Source organism: Lacerta agilis, chromosome 5 (assembly GCF_009819535.1).
Source record: "Lacerta agilis isolate rLacAgi1 chromosome 5, rLacAgi1.pri, whole genome shotgun sequence".
Classification (NCBI taxonomy): Eukaryota; Metazoa; Chordata; class Lepidosauria; order Squamata; family Lacertidae; genus Lacerta; species Lacerta agilis.
The window spans coordinates 37516532-37537464 of NC_046316.1; positions in this window are offsets into that span (position 1 = coordinate 37516532).

The following is a 20933-nucleotide window of genomic DNA, read 5'->3' on the forward strand; positions in this document are numbered from 1 at the left end:
GAAGCCTTGAATCCACAAGACTCAGTGCTACATAGGGATACTATTGCTGAACTGCTGTATCAAAAGAGTGAAAAGAATGGTCCAAAAGGCAAATGGATCAAAGGGGAAGTGTCACATGCCTGTATAGTAAGTTTTTTACTAGCAAGTGGACTTTCTTTTTGGGGAAGGTCAGAGACAGACAATCCATGCAATTTGCCATAAGTTGATTTGTCATTGATGTTCATGGCTGTGTTTCTGCTGTAGAAAGCTTATAATCCACATAGGAGTCACATAACAGTACCATGCACAGGATTACTGTCCAAGAGACATAGGATTGCAGCCTATATGTGTTTACTTTAGTAACAACCTCTTTGCATATAAGGTTCTCTCCTTCCATAAAAATTAAGATCTCAGATTCTGGTTGTCACTTGAAAACATTTTGTTTGAATTAGATTCTCCTACAACCTTTCAAATCTGGTGTTACCTGCAAATTGGAATAAACCTGAGTAAATGTTAACATCTGATAACATCAGAATATATGTATTTAACTGGTCTTGTACATCTGTTAAGTGCCAAAGGAGTGAGACAAAGAAGTGGCTGCAATTTAATACAGTGGTACCCCGTGTTACATACGCTTCAGGTTACATAGCTAACCCAGAAATAACGCTTCAGGTTAAGAACTTTGCTTCAGGATAAGAACAGAAATTGTGCTCTGGCAGCGCAGCGGCAGTGGGAGGTCCCATTAGCTAAAGTGGTGCTTCAAGTTAAGAACAGTTTCTGGTTAAGAACGGACCTCCGGAATGAATTAAGTACGTAACCAGAGGTACCACTGTATGTGCTTACTGCCTATTAATATTGCCGCTGAATTATGGTAAAGATAAGCACCGGTTTCGTGCCATACCAAACTGCAATATAATTCACAGTAGCTATTTTTGTCCCACTCGCTTTGGTGAGGCTATATTGTGCATTGGCTTGAGTATTCCTCCTTTTCTTAATTAATTAAAATACAATGGAGAGGTAAAATGAGAGGATAATAGCCACAACACAGCAAATAGTAAGGTCTGATTAAGCACATTGATTTTAGTGAACCCAGTGCACCTAATTCTGTGTTGAATTGTGACATATATATTTCTGGGCACATGGTGGGTATGTTAGAGGCAATGAACTAGGCTCTCTCAGCTAAATGAGCTGAAATGATTTGCAGCTCAAAATATGTTTCTTCTTCTTCTAAAGGAGTACAAAACTCTCAAATACCATATAAACTTGCAAATGACTATTTGTTTTGCTCTTCAGGTAGCAACAGCTAGATAACATCCTACTTATGAAATTCAAGTGTCTTATAAGGACTGCAGCTGCTGAAGAGTCAGGTATGCCTTTTGAGAGGCTTCATCCACCTGTATCCAATTAAGATGCTACAAACCCACCCAGAAAGGTGAAATCAATAGTCAGATTCAGCATCGTTAATCAGCAACTCAGATGTTTGACAAAACTACCATGGGAAAACAAATATTCCCAAATATCAGTGATTCTCTATTCCAGAAGGGTGGATTAAAATCTTCCAGTCACAGCAGACATATATGCACAATGGTAAGCCGATCTCAAATCCTATGGCATCATGAGCTACATTTGCAATATATCAGAATTCACATTTGTCTACATTAAAATTGAAAATGAGCACCGATAAACTGGAGATAATCTGGTTTTATCTAGAGGAGGTGGAAAATTACATTGCATTTCTCCAAGAAAATAATCCTAAATTGGGCAATAAATTATAACTACACTGGTACAACATATGGTAAAATGAAAATGCATATGTTCTGCTTATTTTATATGTACACACACCCCAGAGAAGCCAAGCTTTGCATTATTATTTTTTTGACCATCTTATGGAAACAACCTCATTCTTCAGGATAATAAACCAAACAGAGTTCCAAAGTATGCTTCTACAATTTACTTAGTGCTAGAGGAAAGCTCTGGAGTGGGAGGATATAGGCATCTGTCTGCACCAAGCCAAGGAGCTTAACACCAGATCCTATGGCATCAGCAGGTAGGACAAAGGAGCAAGCTAGATGTTGGTACCAAAGAGCAAGTTAGGATCCAAGGAAAAACAAGAAGCAAAGCCAAGGAGCAAGTTAAAAGGTAAAGGTACCCTTGACTGTTTGGTCCAGTCGTGGACGACTCTGGGGTTGCGCGCTCATCTCACTCTATAGGCCGAGGGAGCCGGCGTTTATCCACAGACAGCTTCCGGGTCATGTGGCCAGCATGACTAAGCTGCTTCTGGTGAACCAGAGCAGCGCACGGAAACGCCATTTACCTTCCCGCCAGAGTGGTACCTATTTATCTACTTGCACTTGAAGTGCTTTCAAACTGCTAGGTGGGCAGGAGCTGGGACCGAACAATGGGAGTGCACCCCATCACGGGTATTTGAACTGCCAACCTTCCAATTGGCAAGCCCTAGGCTCTGTGGTTTAGACCACAGTGCCACCCGCGTCCCTTAAGGTTAAAGTTAGGACCAAATAATAAACAATAACAGAAGATGATGCTCAGGAAGAACACATTCACCATCCTTAGATTAACTAGTCAACTGTTATGAACCTGAGTAGGGTTTGCGGGGGTGGATCCTGCAGTAAGTTGCATAAAACCTCTTTTGTTATTATTACTCGGTCCATAATATCTAGCTAAAGGGAGTGATTCTGATTTAGCTGATGTTTGTGAACTGGTACCAACCGGCAGGTAATATGGTCATGTAAATAGCACTGGCAATACAACAGTGTTCAGATACAATACTGCAGCACAGTTGCTGGTGGGAGTGAGAGACTGTCAGCATTTAACCCCCCTTCTCAGAAATCAGTACTGGTTGACCAAGTTCAAGGTGTTACTATTAGTATATAAATCCCTTAACAGCTTGGGACCAGTTTATTGCAGGATCACCTTACCCTATATATGCCCACTTGACAGCTTTGATCCACAGACCTGGCACTGCTAGAGATGCCACATAATACTTGCTCCATAGCAAAGAAAGAAATTGATTTTTAATTTTATTTTTTAGTATGGCAGCACCTACACTTTGGAACGCCCTGCTTATTGAAATCAGGCAATTGCCTTTGCTGTACTCTTCAGAACATTTTGATGCGCTTACATTTAGGCAAGCTTATCCAGACATGTAGAAGATAGAGGTGTTTTATTTCTTTTTAGCACCACAATCTAAGGAAGATATTGACAGGCTGGAACGTGTGCAGAGAAGGGTGACTAAGATGCTCAAGGGTCTGGAAACCAAGGAACAGTCGAAGGAGTTGGATATGTTTAGCCTGGATAAGAGGACACTGATAGGAGATATGATAGCCATCTTCAAAGATCTAAAGGGTGTCACATGAAAGATGGAGCAATAGCTTCCAGATACAAGAAAAGAGATCAGGAGGAACTTTCTGATAGTAAGATCTGTTAGATAGTGGAATGGACTTTCTTGTAAGGCAGTGGACTCTGAAGGAGAGTTTTAAAGCAGAGGTTGGGTGGCCACCTATCGTGGTTGCTTTATTTGAGATTCCTGCATTGCAGGAGGTTGGACAAGATGACCCTTGCGTTTCCTCCCAACTCAAATTCTATGATGCTATAAAACAAGGTTTAATTGCCCATCACACACCCCTGACTCCTCAAAGAGCTCTTTTGCCATTTTTAAAAGGAATTGTCCCTGAAAAAAATAGTAATTTACAGCTCCGTCCAGTCATCAAAGAAGTAATTGCTGTCAACTGACAACCTCCTCAACCTTTATATTTAAAAAACAATGATAGGAGAAGGTTAGAGACAGCTCTAGTGACTAAATTTATTTATTTAAAAAGAGAAAGGTAGTGCCCTTAATAAATTCATCTAAAAATGTTATTTATAAATCACTGGAATTCAAAAGAATGTACAACATTGTCAAATGTTTTATTCCTAGTTATTCTTGATAGATATCTAGAGGATATTTTCATTCCTCCTCTTTTCTCCTTTTCATTTCTTACTTTCTTAATTCCACCCCCTTCTCTGTTTCTCTATGTGATTTGTTTAGTTTGAGTCTTACAGATACTTGCTGATTCTGCAACTAAAAGGAGAAGCTGCAAATCCCTCGCCCTTCTTCCTCCCCTCTAGAGGCTATGCAAAAACAATTCCCTAATACTAACCCATAAAATGGGGTAGCAGGTAGCATCCCTGTGGTTTTGAGAAGAGCAAAACGGAAAGCCTTCAGGAGGACAGACAGCAGTTGATCCCCCAAAGCCCAGCTCTCTCCATGACCTTTTTTCAGATAAACTATGTGTGGAATCCCCCAAAGTGACAACTAAGGTTGGGTTAAACAAACTTTATAATAAGGATGAGTGAATCTGTCAATTCTGGTTTATCTCCATTTCTCCAGTCTTAAATACAGTTCTGCACATCAGTTTCCTTTTTTAAAGTCCTCGTGGAAACCCATCAGCATTTCAGCAACTTTCTTCCACCCATTTTTGTAGGCAATTTTGCCAAATACACACATTTTTGCTAGGCAATTTTCTGTAATATAAAGCCTTTTTCTATGTTATTTTCACTAACGTATGCATGTTGATGAAACATTTTTGCATTACTTGGCTGGAGAACTGCATCAACTGTGTTTTAAGTTTGTGTTTAAGAAAGCGTGGATCAGGTTGGCTTCACCTTTAAATACAAAATGAATCTAATTTCTCCCACATCCATACCTCGCAGTGTTAACGCAAGAACAGACCTGGGTAAGGAACTTTGTCGTGACTCCCTCTCCACTCCAATGGGATGCAAGGACTGAAGGGAGATGGAGCGTATGCAAGGGAGAACAAGTAGGTGGATAGGATACTTAACTCCTCCCATAACCTCCGATTCTCTTCCCACAAATGCTTCTCAAGGTTTTTGTTTATTATAGCCAGGGTTTGGAGGCTATTTGGGGAAATAAATTCATAAAATTGCCTAGAGCGCACTTGCTGAGGAAAAGGAATGGCTGGCAAAAGGGTTAAGCACTCCCTCCCACCTTCCAAGTTTCCTCTGCGTTTTTCTTCCCATCCCTGCATTGATTGGGAATCCCCTTATCTTGGATCATAACAATATGACTGTGGCTTCTCCTAGCTCACAATTCAGTTCCACCTTCAGTTTCTTTAGCTGGAAGAAGAATGGATTGTTTCCCTCTGCTGGCATGGCAAATTTATTGCTCTGTGAAAGCCTAGTCTTTCAGCCTCACTACAGGTAGAAAGAAAAGTAACACAAATGCTTTCAGAGATTACATTTTGATACATTCGTCCACTAATTTGAATAGCAAAGAAGCAAAAGGAAAAGGAAAGTATCTGTGGGTACTCAGCAAACCAAACAACCCTGGTGCATTAAAAAAAAAAGTGTTTGCGAAACAAAACTCCTTGTAGCACAGAATGTTTCAAAAGATCACACACTCAGTGGGTAGAAACATGTGGCGGAATGTGTAGAAAAAATGTCATAACCCTGATCCTGATACGTTTTAGCACGGCAGATGGCTGTACACCTTCTGCCGTAGTCAGATCTGCACAGTACAATATCCCCCACTGTACTCTGCAATTAGTGCTCTTGCTGTCTGCTGCGACAGTGTGAGTCACTGTGGCGGGGGGATGGAGTTTAAGCATAGGCCAAAGATCCCGTCCCTGAAATGATCAGCACTGTCAGAGCCTGACAGCACTAATCTTCTGCTTGGCAATTTGCCTTGCAGTTAGCAGGAGCACTGTGTGTAGATACTGGAGTCGTCTTTGGCACACCCAGCAGCAGAGGGCTCAAGAGCAGAAACCAGCTTCTGGGTTTCCTTGAATGGATTCAGAAGGCTGCCGCAAATGCTAAGTACCTCGGCCACTCAGAAGCGAGTTTGGAAGTGGCCACTGTAAGGGCCTGTTCTGTGGTGGCACCCCAACACTTGAAAGCTGCTCTCTTAGTGGCTGGTGTGACAAACTTAAGGCTGAAATTAATACGCTGGAGGGAGGGGAACTTTTTTTCAGCTTGAGACAACGTGAGTGGGGCCAGAGGCAAACAGTGGGTGGGATAGCAGGTGTGTACTTTCCATAGCAGTCAATACCGAGTCTACAAAATAAAATTAAAAACAAGAGGTTTCTACAAACCTTTCCATCCTCCCGCTGCGTGCAAGGACACATCATCACAGTTAATGGACGTATTCAGCCACGCGAAATAACTTGAAGGAGAATGTACAGCAAGCCAGTGGGAGATGTGGTCTGGAAAGAGCCCCAAAGACCAGGTAAAGCTCATTCAGACTCTGGGTTGAGATTTGCCATTAGAAGCAGCTTATTGGGTGGAGTTGGATCAGTAGGCTAGCTTCCCAGCAGGTGGGTTGCTGTTGCTAATTGGGCAGAAGGCATCATGGAGGCTACTGCATGTCCTGATCCCCTGTCCTACCTGGCAGACAGACAGTGGACCAATACAAAGTTCCAAGTCTAGAGATCAATCCACACAAGCAAAGTCCAAATATCAGGAAACACAGTCTGGGGTCTGTCCAAGTAAGCCAAGACAGAAGTTAAGCAGTCAGGATACAGTCCAGAGTCAATCCCAAAGTTGAAACCCTTGAGAGTCCAAGGAGAATCCAAAGCAAGATCCCTCAGCGTGGGCAGTTGAGCAGACACAGTACCTCAGCTCTGTTGCCTTCTTCTACTGTGTCTGCTGCTTGCAGCATCTGGACTTGATGAGACATGTAACCCTCACCTGCTCTCAGTTTGCCTCAGCTGAGGAATCACATGCCTCCTTCCCCACCTGGGCAGCCAGTGAATTAGGCTGCAGGCCCTGGCCTACCTCTGCTTCCTGGAGTGCCCAGCCAAAGGTTAACAGCTGGAGGGCCAAGTTTGGGGATGCCTGCTATACACCAACCTCTCCTTCCCTATCCCCAGCTGGCTCCTGTGTGACTCACTCCAAGCTGTACCCCTCACTGGGATCCTCTTCTTCATTTTCCTCCCTGAAGTCCTGCCAGTTCATGACAGTGCAGTGCGAACAAAGCAGCAGAGCCAATATGGTTCTTCTGATGGTGCATTGGCACTGTGCCAACCTCCTTGCCCTTCCACCTCTCCTTCATGGTAAGAAATAGCGACCAATCAGCTGGGAAGCAAACATCACAGCTCCACCCCACTTGGTAAGTCGTTTCTGCCTGCTTACTCTGGGTGTAAGCTCCATTGAACTCCATGGGGCTTGTTTCTGAGTAGATAATGTATGGGATTGCACTGTACCAGGGCTTTTGTTGTTGTTACTTTCCCAGACTTTAATGCTTAATGTTACTTTATTTTATTGAATAACCTTTTTATATGATATTGTTGATGTTTGTGCCCAAGATCCAAGTTATCCCCCCATAAACCTTACCACAGCAAGTAGAGGAATGGCATCTTGATAAGAGGGGTTTTTTATTTATTTAAAAAGGCCTTGCTTAAAAAGCGTGAGCTCCTCGAAGGAAGAGGTACAGTTCAAAATACATTGGAGATTAATAAAATCATAAGAAGCAGTCAGTTTGGATCTTTGCATTTACACCATATTGCTGTGTTGTTTTAATGTGATTGTTTTATTGTGCATTTTAATTATAGATGTTTATATTTTAATGGCCATGTAACAGGTTTTTATACTCAGTAAACTGCTTAGAAGCCTATTTTGACATTAAGCAGTACATAAATTAACCGCAGGATCTAGATGTTCTAATTCTGAATGGTTGCAAGTTCTGAGCTGTGCACCAAATCCATATAAGTAAACAAATGCTCTAAAATCTTTACTGCCCTGATACTCTTGGCTCCAAACAGTTATGACAGTGGGTGAGAACATATTTCACTCCAAGGGCCACATTCCCTTCTGGGTAACCTTTTGGGGGCCACATGCCAATATTGGCTGGAGCCAAAGGCAAAAGTGAGTGGAACCATGCATGCAAAAACTTACCTTTCTACGATAGGCTAGTTTCTACATGTGCATACACATACCTCTAGCCTCCATCCAGGGAAGCAAGAGGTATCAAAATTCAATGATGCATTCTTGCCAGGCAAAAGCACTCAGGTAGGCTGCTCTGACAGGGGGAGCACCCCTGAGCACAGATGGAAAAGTCTTTCCCAGTTGAAAAAGCAAAAATACAAGCAATAATTGAATAAAGTGTACTGGCTTCCAGTTGCTCCAGCCTATTAATCCTTTTCTGCATACCTAGGGACATTTCCATTTGCAAAACAACTGGTCTGGTCAGGATGCCACAGCAAACGGAAAAACCACATACTCCACTTATAATTTACCAAAACCCATACAAGATCAAATGGTGTGCAGGTAACAGAGCAGTATCAGTTGCACATGCAGACACAGATACAATGGTGGTAAGAATAATGAGCTGTCTTTCTGGATTTTGCATCTGTGTTGTAATGCTATTCTGCACATGGCATTTACGTATTTGGAATAGCATCCATTTTCAGATACAACTGGATTGAGCCCGATTCTCTTCCTCTCTCTCTCTCTCTCACACACACACACACACACACACACAGAGAGAGAGAGAGAGAGAGAGAGAGAGAGAGAGAGAGACTTACTTTCTTATTGGCTACAATGATGTCTCCCTTTATATATTCCCCAAAACATTTTTAATATACTTGTCCTGTGTCCAGGAAATTTATGGGCAGGAAATGCCAAAGCACAGAAACTGAATTCTAAAACCAAGTGCATTAAGACAAATACCGTTTTTCACATTTTATGACACACCTCAAATCAAGAAAAAGAAAATAAGCTAATGCTGAACTGTTTGATGTTTGGTGAAATGAGATATTTACTAAGATGGCAATGCTTTTTTCATGGTCTAATTAAATCAGCACAGATTTTGTGAAGGAAGTTATTTTCTGGCAATTTACGGTAGAGTAGACAAATTAATCAAGCTGAAATTAAAAGTCTTGTCTGGGGGGCAATTTCAATGTAACATATTCCTCCACGGGAATAATTTGGGATGAATTCCCATGAAGAACAACCTTATATTAGATATGAAAATCCTTATGTATTCATTTTTTCCCTTTTTTTACTGGTGGGGGTGGAGAGAAAAGAATATGATGGTAAATTCCTGTTAGTTTCTTTTCGTTTCTTTTTTGTAGACTCTGCAAGGATTTTCAGCTATGGTACAACTTTCCCCCTTCTTGTACCTCCACAAAAGGGCCCCCACCCCTCTCTCTCTCTGTCACACACACACACACACACACACAGAGAGAGAGAGAGAGAGAGAGAGAGAGAGAGAGAGAGAGAGAGAGAACCATATTGGAATTGGCTGTAAGTCAAAGAACAAGCTGCCCCAGAGAATATATTACTGCTAGAGTCCTGCTATTGATCCACAGGTAACACTAGCAAAATGAACAGCTGCCAGAAAAAGCCAGAATTATAACTACTCTCTTAAGAATAGTTCCCAAAACTTGACAGTAGATTATTTGACTAGCTACAATGAGTACAGCAACAATGATATCTCAAATAGGAAAGAGGGGACACCGAAACATAAAATGAATTGAATGTAGGCCATTTATGCCAGCACCACCCCTGCTCAGAAGAAAATCCAGTCAAGGAGAGTCCACCAATCCTCTGGGTTCCTGGGCTCAGTTCAAAGTGCTGGTTTTGATGGATAAAACTTTATAGGGCTGGGGTCTTTGCCTTTCCCCATGCCTGAACCCTACAATAGTTATTGGAGGTCCTTATCCATGTGCCTCCTATGAGGCAAGCTTGAAGGATGGCAACAAGAGAACTGGACTTTTCAATGGTTGTACCCCCTCACCCCATATATGAACATTTCTCTCCAGGTCGGTTCACCATCAGCCTGCTCCAACATTGTCAGCTTTTAGACACCAGGTGAGGACATTATTAATTCTCCCACATATATTGGGCTTCGATATGATTTGATTTGATTTTCTGGACTTTGTCCTTGTCTTTCTTTTGGTTGTGAGGGGAAGGGTATTTCCCTTGTTAGCCAATCATTGCAGAGAGAGGGGGGGGGGGAGAGAGAGAGAGAGAGAGAGAGAGAGAGAACCATATTGGAATTGGCTGTAAGCACTTTGGGCATTAATTGTGGTTTTATTGGTTTTACCAACTCCCAGAATCGTGTTCTTCTTTGGCAGTGTAGCTGTTAGGGTGTTGGTCTAGGACAGTGAGACCAAGGTTCAACTGCCCATTTAAGTGTGTGACACTTGAATTGGGCCAGTTAAAATTGCTCAGTCTAACCTGCTTCACAGGGTTAGCGTAAAAATTAAACACGGAGAGAAGAGAACCATGTAGTCTGGCTTGAGCTCCCTGGTGGAAAGGTGAGTTAGGAATCAAATAAAGCAAGCAAGCAAGCAAACAAGGGAGTATAGGTCATGCTGTGTGCTCTTTATGTGCAAACTGCGTTTATAAAGAAATTTAGGTATCAGGTGGATTTTCTGAAACAAATTTCCTTTCGATTCTCCACACCCCCCCACCCCACTTATGGTGATCACCAAAGAAAATCAAATGCCAAAACTGTCGTGAGAGAAAAGCTTGTACAGAAACTAAAATATAAATATATTTTGCCATCATCATTACATTAACAGCATTGAACTGTGGGCATGAACGGGGCCTTGGATTGCAACCTACACTGAAGGCTTATGAAATTAACTTCAATGTGAAAAGCAAGCAAGAAGCTGTTTATAATCCCTTATTCAAAGCTATATGTTGTTGTTTTAAAAATTGCTTCTATTACAGGATTATCATAACCTTTCTCTTCATTCAGTTATGCTAGAAATAGGACATAATTTACTAAACACAAAACAATCATTTTTCAGCCTAGGATACAATTATTTACAGCACAATTCCATACAGGTTTACTGAAAAGTAGTGGAGGCTGCTGGGTCAGGGCAGATGGGTCACTGCCACATCAGCCTCAGTCTGCCTTCATCCAGGTCCCACCTGGATGAAGTGCACCTAAATAGGTTCAATGAGACTGTCATTTGATTGAAGCCCTAATTTCTTGATATATACTGTTTTTCTCCCCAGCTGACTTTTGTGTGCTTATTTCCCCCCCTGTATGTGCATGCATGGATACATGTGTGCATGTGTACTGACATGCTCCAGTGTATATCTGTGTGGTTTGAAAAGGCCTGTAGGATTATGATGCAGCTGTTGTCTTTTCCAAAATAGACAAGCTGAGTTCAAGCAGAGTCTAGACAGGCCCAGGAACTCCACGTTTACTACTTTGAGTTCTGTTATGGAAAAAAGGAACCATTTGAATTCAGTAAATACTGTAATAAAATGACTGTAAAATAATGTCCGTGGGACATTTATCCTTTCTATGTGATACTTTGGGTTGTATGACTTTTAACTTCAAAACCTTATTTTATTACCAAATCACATTGGTGAGAAGGAATGATTTATTGTACATTACTTTGTTTTCACCCTTTCATCGCATGGCAGGTCACAATGCAAACTGCTTAAGGGTCTTTTGTTCTAGTAAGCAGTATATAAATCAAAGAAAAGAAAAGAAAAACTGGCCCTAAATAGACTAGGATTGAATGTTGCATCACATTACTGTGCTATGCTGAAAATGATCAGAACCCAAACTTAACTGTTTCAGTGCTTGAATAAAAGGGATAAAGCACATCAACTGCCTTAACACCAGTAAAGCGAACTATTATTCCTTTAAATAAAGAATTAAGTAAACAATGTCAATAAGAAATGCAACCGGATTCCACAATGGCAGATGGGGAAATGTACTCCCAGGACTGACACATACTCTGCAGCCTTTTTCAGAATTCCTGATCAAGCTGGTCTAATATCTCCTTTTATTGACATCATGCCACTGAATAACCCAATCATTTCATTAATGGCTATATGTCTCCAGTCAAATGTTCTTTTCTCCAATTCAGTCTACTCTCTGGAGCCTTTTATTTTGGAATTAATTTTGCCAAATGGATGCTTATCTCCCTTAGCCGTGCTTTTTAAAGTGTGTATTAATGAACTTGCTGTTTGCCCTGCTTAAATGGCTACCCGGCTACAGTCTCTCAAGCAATTTGTGCAAAATCTAGATACTCTTCATAATGTGTGCTTAATTTACCTTGACAATGTGTATGTTCTCGGAGAGAAACATAGAGCAGAGCTATGAAAATGTGGCAGTTCGCCATCTATAGAGCTTTTGAAAACACTCATCCCTTAGCTTCTGCCAATGTTTAAGGTTATAAGAAGAGACAGAAAGGGGAAAGCACACTTTTACCAATTACTCTATTAATCCAACCATCCACCCATTTTTCATGTGTCACAAACATGTAGATAGGAAGATGAGGGGCACACAACCCTACAGGGCTGTAGTTAGGCCATGCCTTCTTTTGGCTCATCTGCTCTACTTTGCACTCTATTAAAATGATTCTGCTGACTGGAATAGGTTCTTGATCTATGATAATGCCTGTTGCTTGCCTAGATAGAAAATTACTTGGGTAAGGGGTTGTTAGAGAATTCGGTTAGAAAGAGGAATGAGCGTGGCAGAAATGAGAATGGAAACTCCTGCAATTTGCATGTTTGTCAGAGGTCAGGAATGGAAATTACGCAAGCAAATATAAGCAGCATTCACCGTCCCTGGCGTCCTTCTGCTCCTCCCCAAGATCCTACAACTCTTGTGTCATCACCCCAAAATGCTCCTCCCATGGGCGATACCATCTGAATCTTATTAGGAGGGGAGTTGGGTGTGGTAAATTCACCCCCACACTAAAACAGCATTGTTTTGCAAAATCCAACAATTCCTTTTTATTTTTCAAACTCAGGCTCCAGCTTGAGCAACATCAGCTCTAATCCGCCTTTTCTATGTCAATTGTTAGATTACATTAAATACAAATACAAGTTGTAATTACTGATATCTCTTTACTTCAACTAAGGATGAATATTTATTCTTACCACAGTGTGCCCAAACAAATCATTTAGTAGAATAAAATTGTTACAAATTACCTTAATTTCATGGATAAAATTGTGACATATATTAGCATCTTTAACTTTAAAGCCATTATTCTATCGGTAATAAACCTTCTATTACTATTATTAAACCTCCATGAGGTAAATCAGAGGGGTCTCTCACACTAGGAACAAGCCCTGAGAATTCCAACCACATAGTCTTGGTTTTTATCTATCTGATGATTTGCATAAATATTGCAATCCTGTCAAGACAAATCCAGAATATAAGAATAAATTACATTTCAAAGCAGAGAGTTCCAACTTGTTTGGCAGACTTCATGCTGCTTTTTATTGTGAATGATGTGAAAACATTCACAAGATTGACTTCATTCAGTATGGATATTCCAAATAAATAATACTTCGATCCAGAAAGAAGGAACTGCATATGCGGAGAAGCAGCCAAGGTTTTATCTGGGAGAATAAGAATAAGAATAAGAATAAGAATAAGAATAATTTATTATTTATACCCCACCCATCTGGCTGGGCCTCCCCAGCCACTCTGGGCAGCTCCAAACCAAATATTAAAACAGAAGGAGCATTTGCCTGCCCTGCATGAGGTTACTTTTTCTCTAAAAGAAGAGATACAAAGGTTTGGGGTGCTCCCAGATCCATCTTTGTCACCTGAGGTTCAGGTTCGTACATAATTGTATTTGTATGCCACCTTTCCACAGTTCAAACCATGCTCAATGTGGATTGCAACTTGGAAAAAAACCCACATAGTTACAACGTAAGAAAGTAGTCATAAATAGTAAATAATACATTAAAAATACACAACCAAACGGAATAATTTCCACATAATTCACAACAAAATCTATAATAGAGATACAAAAAACCAGCAGCAACAGCAAAGGCCAAATAACACCCCAGCCCAAGAGTCTGTTCAGCAGCCTCAGCTTTTGTAGCTGGAGTCAGTCAGGGCCTCACTATCCCAGGACACGTGGAAAAAGGCCTGCAAGGCAGGGAACAGGTTGCCTTCCAAGTGTCTCACATGCACTTGGCCTTTTCAAATAAGTGTTTTTGTTCACTGGGATCATTTGGCGGTGGGGGGCGGGGAGAGATTTTATCGGGATTCTAATTTTTCACTAAAAGCTTTCTTGTCACCAGAAGGTGAAATTCAGCACTCATTAGAGCAACTGATTCAGATAAGTTGATTAATATGTGGTTACTATTGTACAAGGCAGTTAATGAAGTAGAACAGATTCCTGTTTGGGAAAAAAGGCTTTATGGTGATGTTCCTATGTAAAGATTTTCTGAATTATCTTAGGAGAAAGTAATGACCGAGTTAAGCGCACCGTATTGTTTAAGAACTGCAACCTGGAAAGGGAGTGGGACCCACTATCCCAATTATATAGTGAGGTCCTTCTTTGATTCAAATGACATGCTGTTTCAGTGTATCTTTGAGCTGCATAACTGGAATTTACTGCATCTATTATTATTATTATTATTAGCATTAGCATTATTAGAATTGTTTTGATTGGGGACGGGGGTTAGGCTGTATGCATGAGACCCTTCTAATTCCTAGATCTGGCAAGGGTTAAAATCCCATGGAGGATTCAATTGCTGTAATAGCCAGCTCAGCTTCTTGATAATGGCCTCAGCTTTTGTGTCCTTAGGGAAGAAACCCTGGAATCTTGCACCACTCGGCGATTGTAGTAATGTAGAATGACACCCAGCCAGATGGGCAGGATATAAATAAATTGTTGTTGTTGTTGTTGGTTTATTTATCCCTGAAATTGCTAATAGCAGAAATTAGCAGCTTCATAGACAAATTGCTGATAAACACTGCAGCAATTTTAAATTCTGGATTTCATAGTCTTATTCCCCACCATGGTTGGCATACGTAACAATTTTACAAGGACCCAATCGTTTTATGGCATTGCAGGCTGCTTCAGACTTCAAATGGTCTTATGAGACTCCCCTCTTTAGATGGGATTTCACTTACTTGAAAACGTGATACAGTCCAGGCCTGCTGTGTTACAGGATTTCAGGAGGAAGTTATTGGCACATACACTGACCGTATGTATGAATTAGTATATCCTCCCCAAAACTTTTGCAGGCATGAACAGTACTGAAAGTGAGATTACATATAATCACCCCATGACTGCACAATAGAAGTGATGTCTAGACAGGTCCTATATTCTAAATAAATTGATCTAAATGACCATATACATTTGTGAAAATTATATATCAGTGACTTTTTATCAATGTACAGTTAGCTTGTCTGTTACGTGGCAAGGTCCCAAATCCTCCAGGGAAGTAGAATAAAGATACATGAAACAGTATTTTAGGTTAATGGGCGAAAAAGGCCACAACTTTATTGGTTACAGAATGTGAGTGGTATTGGCTTAGGAATTGGAAACCACATGACTATATCTGATTCCTGCCCATCTGCAGGAGTCTTGGAAGGGTTAACCACCAGTAGGGGCAGCCCTGCTGATGCACATCAACTAGGAACTCCCCCAGGGTCACCGCTAGGGGTCGTGCCATGGCCCTAGCAGCCCATCTGAGGCTTCGCACAGAGACCACGCCCCCCAGATTCCTTTAATGGAATACCCTTGAATTAGGAGGAGTAGGTGATGGCCACTACCTCCCCTCCCCTCCCTTCAACCTAATACTCCAATGCCTAACCACCAAACCTTACAAAGTTATGACGATTTGCTATGAGGTAGGAGAAAAACCAAATGGCCGGTGCCCATTTGCCAACTGAGGAAAAATTCCTACCAGGCCGCTTGGACAACCAAGGCGACCAACTGAGGTCAATAGCAATGTCAAGAAATAAAGAGCCTAACCTAAGGGCGGGAGAACTGACCAAGCAGGGAGAAAACAGGGGCTAGTCCTTGGCCATGGGCAGTTTAAATAGCCCGTACCATGCCCCCGGATGGCCTAAGGATGACGTAGCTGAGGACCATCCAATGGTGCAGGGGCGTGTGGGGAGGGCTTGCTCCCAGCCTGCAACTTCATCTCCCCGGGAACAGGAAATGGCTTTAGTGAAATATTCGTGTTACTGGCCGAGGAAGCCAGCGTACAGCTTCCGGGTCATGTGGCCAGCATTACTAAGCCGCTTCTGGGGAACCACAGCAGCACACGGAAATGCCGTTTCCCTTCCTGCCAGAGCAGTACCTATTTATCTACTTGCACTTTGACGTGCTTTCGAACTGCTAGGTTGGCAGGAGCTGGGACCGAGCAATGGGAGCTCACCCCATCATGGGGATTCGAACCACCGACCTTCTGATTGGCAAGCCCTAGGCTCTGTGGTTTAACCCACAACGCCACCCGCCAAAGTATGTTCCAAAACATACTTTGGAACAATTTGGGGAAGAATTTAGGATGTTGTTGTTGTTGTTGTTGTTGTTGTATTTTTTCTTTCCACAATGAAGGCACACCAAACATTTTAGAGCTGTAACCTACTTTCTGAAGCTCAGCATCATAGTGGAGAGAACAGATGAGTCCTTGCGCTATAAATATTGTCCCCATTTCCTGTTATTTTCAAAATGACAAACCAATAATCAAGGCTATTTTATGGAGCATAGCAAGGACTGGGTGGACCAATCAATCAAGGATAATGGAGTGTTAAGCAACACTCACCTCTCCTCACAGCAGATCTTGCCTCCTTGCTTTTGTAATGGAGACATTATTCTTCAGTCTATGCAACTTTTGTGGCAGTCATATTTTTACAGCTCTGCTTGGATCTGAAATCAAAACCAGCCAGTGACCATTGGAATACTAAATAAAAACTGGGTGGGCATGGAGGTTGCTGAGCTTTTGAGAGATAATTTATTTTAATGTTGATTTCTTTGTTACATTATACGCACCCTCCCCATACTGCCAAAACGCACAACTTGGCTAACAGTAGTAATGTCCATAATGGAAAAAATAATTAATCCACATGAAATACAATCTGTATCAGAATAAAACCTTATGGAAATCAGTTTTAAAAATCTGACAGCTACCTAAATACATGAGATTTTGCAGGAGGAGGATATATAGCAGGGATGGAGAACTTGTGTCTCTCTCTAGCTGTCATTGCACTCCATCTCCCATCAGCCCTAGCCAGCAGGCCCAGCAGTCAAGGACGATGGAAGTTGTAGTCCACCAACATTAGTTCACTATGCTGTGGTAGTGAGACACAAGGAGGACTGCATAGTCATGCAATCAAAAGATGATAATATTAATCTTATCCCTCTTTCAATGAATAATTTGGTATTGCTGAAGGTTCTTGTTATTCTTAAGGTGAGACAGAGATGCACCGATAGATCTGGAGAGTCAGAGCAAATGAGCAGATTCTGCCTGGAGCTTTTTGAGGATATTGTTCACCAGCTATTTAAGAAGAAATAGTGCGGAACTGGGCTTCCGGCGGCTGACGCCATTATGGGTGGTCGTGGGTTGCTTCGGCTGCGAAGCACCCAGTTCATCCCGGGGGTCAGGAGCCCTGCAGCCGCATAGCGGGGCTCCGGTTGGGGTGCGGGAAGAGCGTCCCGTGCCCTGGGCTCCCCGGCTGTGCCCGTTGTGGCTCCGAACCCTTCCCCCGCGCCCCCTGTAAAGGGGGAGTGGGGGTGAAGGGACTACGGAGCCGGGCTATAGGGGACATGCCCCAACCGGGATGGAAATGCGGCGGCAAAGCCTGTGATGAGCGTCTAAGTTCTACCTGTCATCAAGGAGCTGATAAGAACCCAGAGGCTGTGAGTAATTGATTGACTCTTTGTATTCCTGGAATGCTCTGGGGGAAAGGAGAAAGGCAGCCCGCCTCCCTCCCTTCGAGTGGTGAAAGAGATTAACCCTTTAAGTGACTGCTGCTACAACAATCATAGAAAGTACTTGGAATTTGAAAACTGAGTCTGTTGAGATCTCCCTTCGGGGGTTAATTGGGGAAAAAATATCTCCGTTTGAAGTTTTGGTCTTTATACTCCGGCTTCGGAGAAATGGCGGCGACTTGGTTTGTCGTGGGAAAAATTGAGACAAAGGAAGGAAGAGACAGGAACTGAAATCTGATACTCACCCCCTCTCTCAAAATGCTGGACTTTGCGATCGCACTGGCATCGAGCTCTGATTTAAGGGATGAGGAAAAGCTCACTATTTTGCAGATGGAATTGCTTAATCGGAAACTACAGGTCTTGAGTGGAATTATTCATAAAAAGGATGTACTTTCCACAGAGGAGGCTTTTCAAAAGTTCTACACAATGGAATCAAGCCTTGGCAAAGAGCTGGGAGGGGCGCTTGGAGGATGGTCGGAAATGGCTGGGCGAATGGAAAAGGAACCTGAAACAGGAAAATTTACAATATCCAGACCCCGAGGTGGCAGCTCGGGGGCAAGAGACATGGAATTAAGATTTCTACAAGAAGAAGGAGCAAAAGAATCGCCCAGAATGGAGATGTGGAACGCCCTGAGGCTCGATGCTGGGTTTGATGTGGACGCTGCCTGGATCTGTGGACACTCAGAGGAAGACAATGAGGGACTTGGCTGTGGAGAAAGACAGAAAAGGACAATGGACAGAGGGGGAGTGGGTTGAAGCCTCAAATGTATAATCTGAATGGTCTGCCATGGTATCCGAAATCGGAGTGTGAAGTCTGTTAATTACAAGTTTATTTTAAATAAGTAAGGAGATATTGAATTTTAAGTCATAAGCAGCATGATAAAGGATAGAAGAAATAAGTTTAGCTATAAGAATACTTGGTTAAGATTTAGGTTATAATGCAAAGATTAAGACAATGGTGTTTTTTCTTTTTAAGTAAAGTTAAATTTTTTATAGAGAAAAGTTGTTAAGAAAATGGTATATTGATTTAAAATCGAAGGTGCATAGGCGGGGGAAGTCAAACGTCAAGATTCAGAACTAGAAATTTTTTTTTTTGTAAAGTATATAGATAAGAAGAAGAATCCTGACATTATGTGTATATGTATTTGTTTTGGTATTTGTAGGTGTGGGGTTGGGTTTGTGTTATATTATGAAAATGTCAATAAATTCTGTTAAAAAAAAAAAGAAAGAAATAGTGCGGAACTGAGGACTTAACATTTCGAGAACATAATCATAGGTCAGTACAGAGGCTGCCACCATTAGGACAGGGTTGTCCATCAAATGAAGTTAGCAATAAATTTGATTTCATTTATTTATTTCATAAAATTTATATTCTGCTTGATGGAGAGAGAAAAAACCCTCAAAAGCGGTTTGCAAAAGTTAAAACAAGAAAACAAAGAAAAAATTCCACTACCATACTTCAAAACATGCAAATGTTAAAATACTGAAACAGATTAAAATTACCCATTGAACCGCTTTTGGCCCTTTCCCCTAGTAATACATCCTCAGACAGAGCTAAGTTGTTGACTGGTAAGTGAGTGAGACGTTGGGTCAAGTCCTATATATTTAGCTGAGTTGCAAATCATATGGCTCATTAAGAGGGTAGCATGATTTAGCTGCTTAAATAATTATTGGATCTTAACTGATAAATATATAATTACTGTGTTTTGTGTCTCCATTTACACCTTGTGACCAAAGACCAAGTTAAAAAAAATTCTAATAAAAATGATGGCAAGGAATAGATAAGGACTCTGAGCACAGAAGGGGTTGCGTTGAAATTCAGCACATGGATGATTTATTCACAGGGCTAATTTTCTTCGTATCATAGAATCTGGGAATTCTGAGAAGTGGGTTTTGACATCAAGACGTGCTATTTACTTTAATTTTCTCTGGTAGCTAACCTGCAGAAAGAAACCAAGTCAAAGAAAATTGGATTTTGCTATCATATATATATATATATATTATTTTCACTCTCACAATGAACTATCCTCATAAATTTCTTCTTAACAACAAAGAAAAATGCTTTTCCGACTAGCCTGTCTGACGAGGCTAAATTCCAGACAGAGTAACAGATTATGCTTGATGTAAGTAATTTTCTTAATCTTATGAGGCCGCTTGTGGGCTTAAATATTTGTCACGAGGATCAGGGAGCAAGATTGTGTTACCTCCGTCGGCTGTTGCTGATCTGGTTAGGCTGTAGCCACCTTAACACAAATCCTGAAATCCAAGAGACTGAGCGGACTTGTTGACCAGATTGCTCTTATTTCTGCATTTTGAACAGTTCATCTTTAAAGAAGGAGCATAGATCTTTTCCCTCTTTAATTATCAAACCTTAATACAGTATATTTAGAACTAATTGAATCAACTCATTACTTGTAGATGTGCATAATATCCTCAGAAGCAGCTTCAAAACAAGAGCATAAGACGTTTACTCCTTTTTGTATCTTTACCCATTATAAACCTATGAGAACCAAACTTTATTTAGGATGCCCAACTACACAGGCTGAGCCTACATGTGCAGAGTTTGTCTGGTGTAGACTCTTTCCCAAACCTTGCCCCAAACGGGGGCCAGTAAGTGCTAGAATGTGCATTCCCATTCCTTGGTGCATTGACATGAGTGCAATCCTTTGATGTTGCAACCATTCCATATGTCTCTGAAGAAAGGGCAACCAGAAGAAAAGTAGTACAACCTTCAAATGGTGGTATTCATGTGTGGCGAAAACCATCACTGCAAATAGAAATTCCACCATCCAGCACCACTTCAGTCCTTACAAAGCAAATCCGTACATTCAGATGAGAGTTATTGGGTGTTTAGCAAGAAGATGATAAGAGCCGATCCTGTTTTATGTGTTTTTGAATCCACTGGACCTGCTTTTTATCTGCTTTTATGCTGCTGTTTTATTGGTTTTCAAACCCCACTTGAAGCACAACCTTTCAGGGACTTTATTGCACAAGCCTTAACAAGAAGTGTACACAGGCGCTGTTATGCTCTCGCACAACTCCTGTTCAGAGGCAAATGAAGGTAAATCTTTTGGTGGATGATGCCATTTTTGGCATGAAAACTTATTACACAAAGAACTTTACAGAGCCACAGCCTTAACTCTTTGCTGACTCCTGTGCAGCTCATATCTTTAGCTTCTCAGTTCTTTTTGGAGAAGAAAAATCTGACAACTTTTTTTTTTAAAAAAAGGTGTACCTGAGAACTAAAAACTAGAGAAGTTGAGCAAAGATCACTTGGGT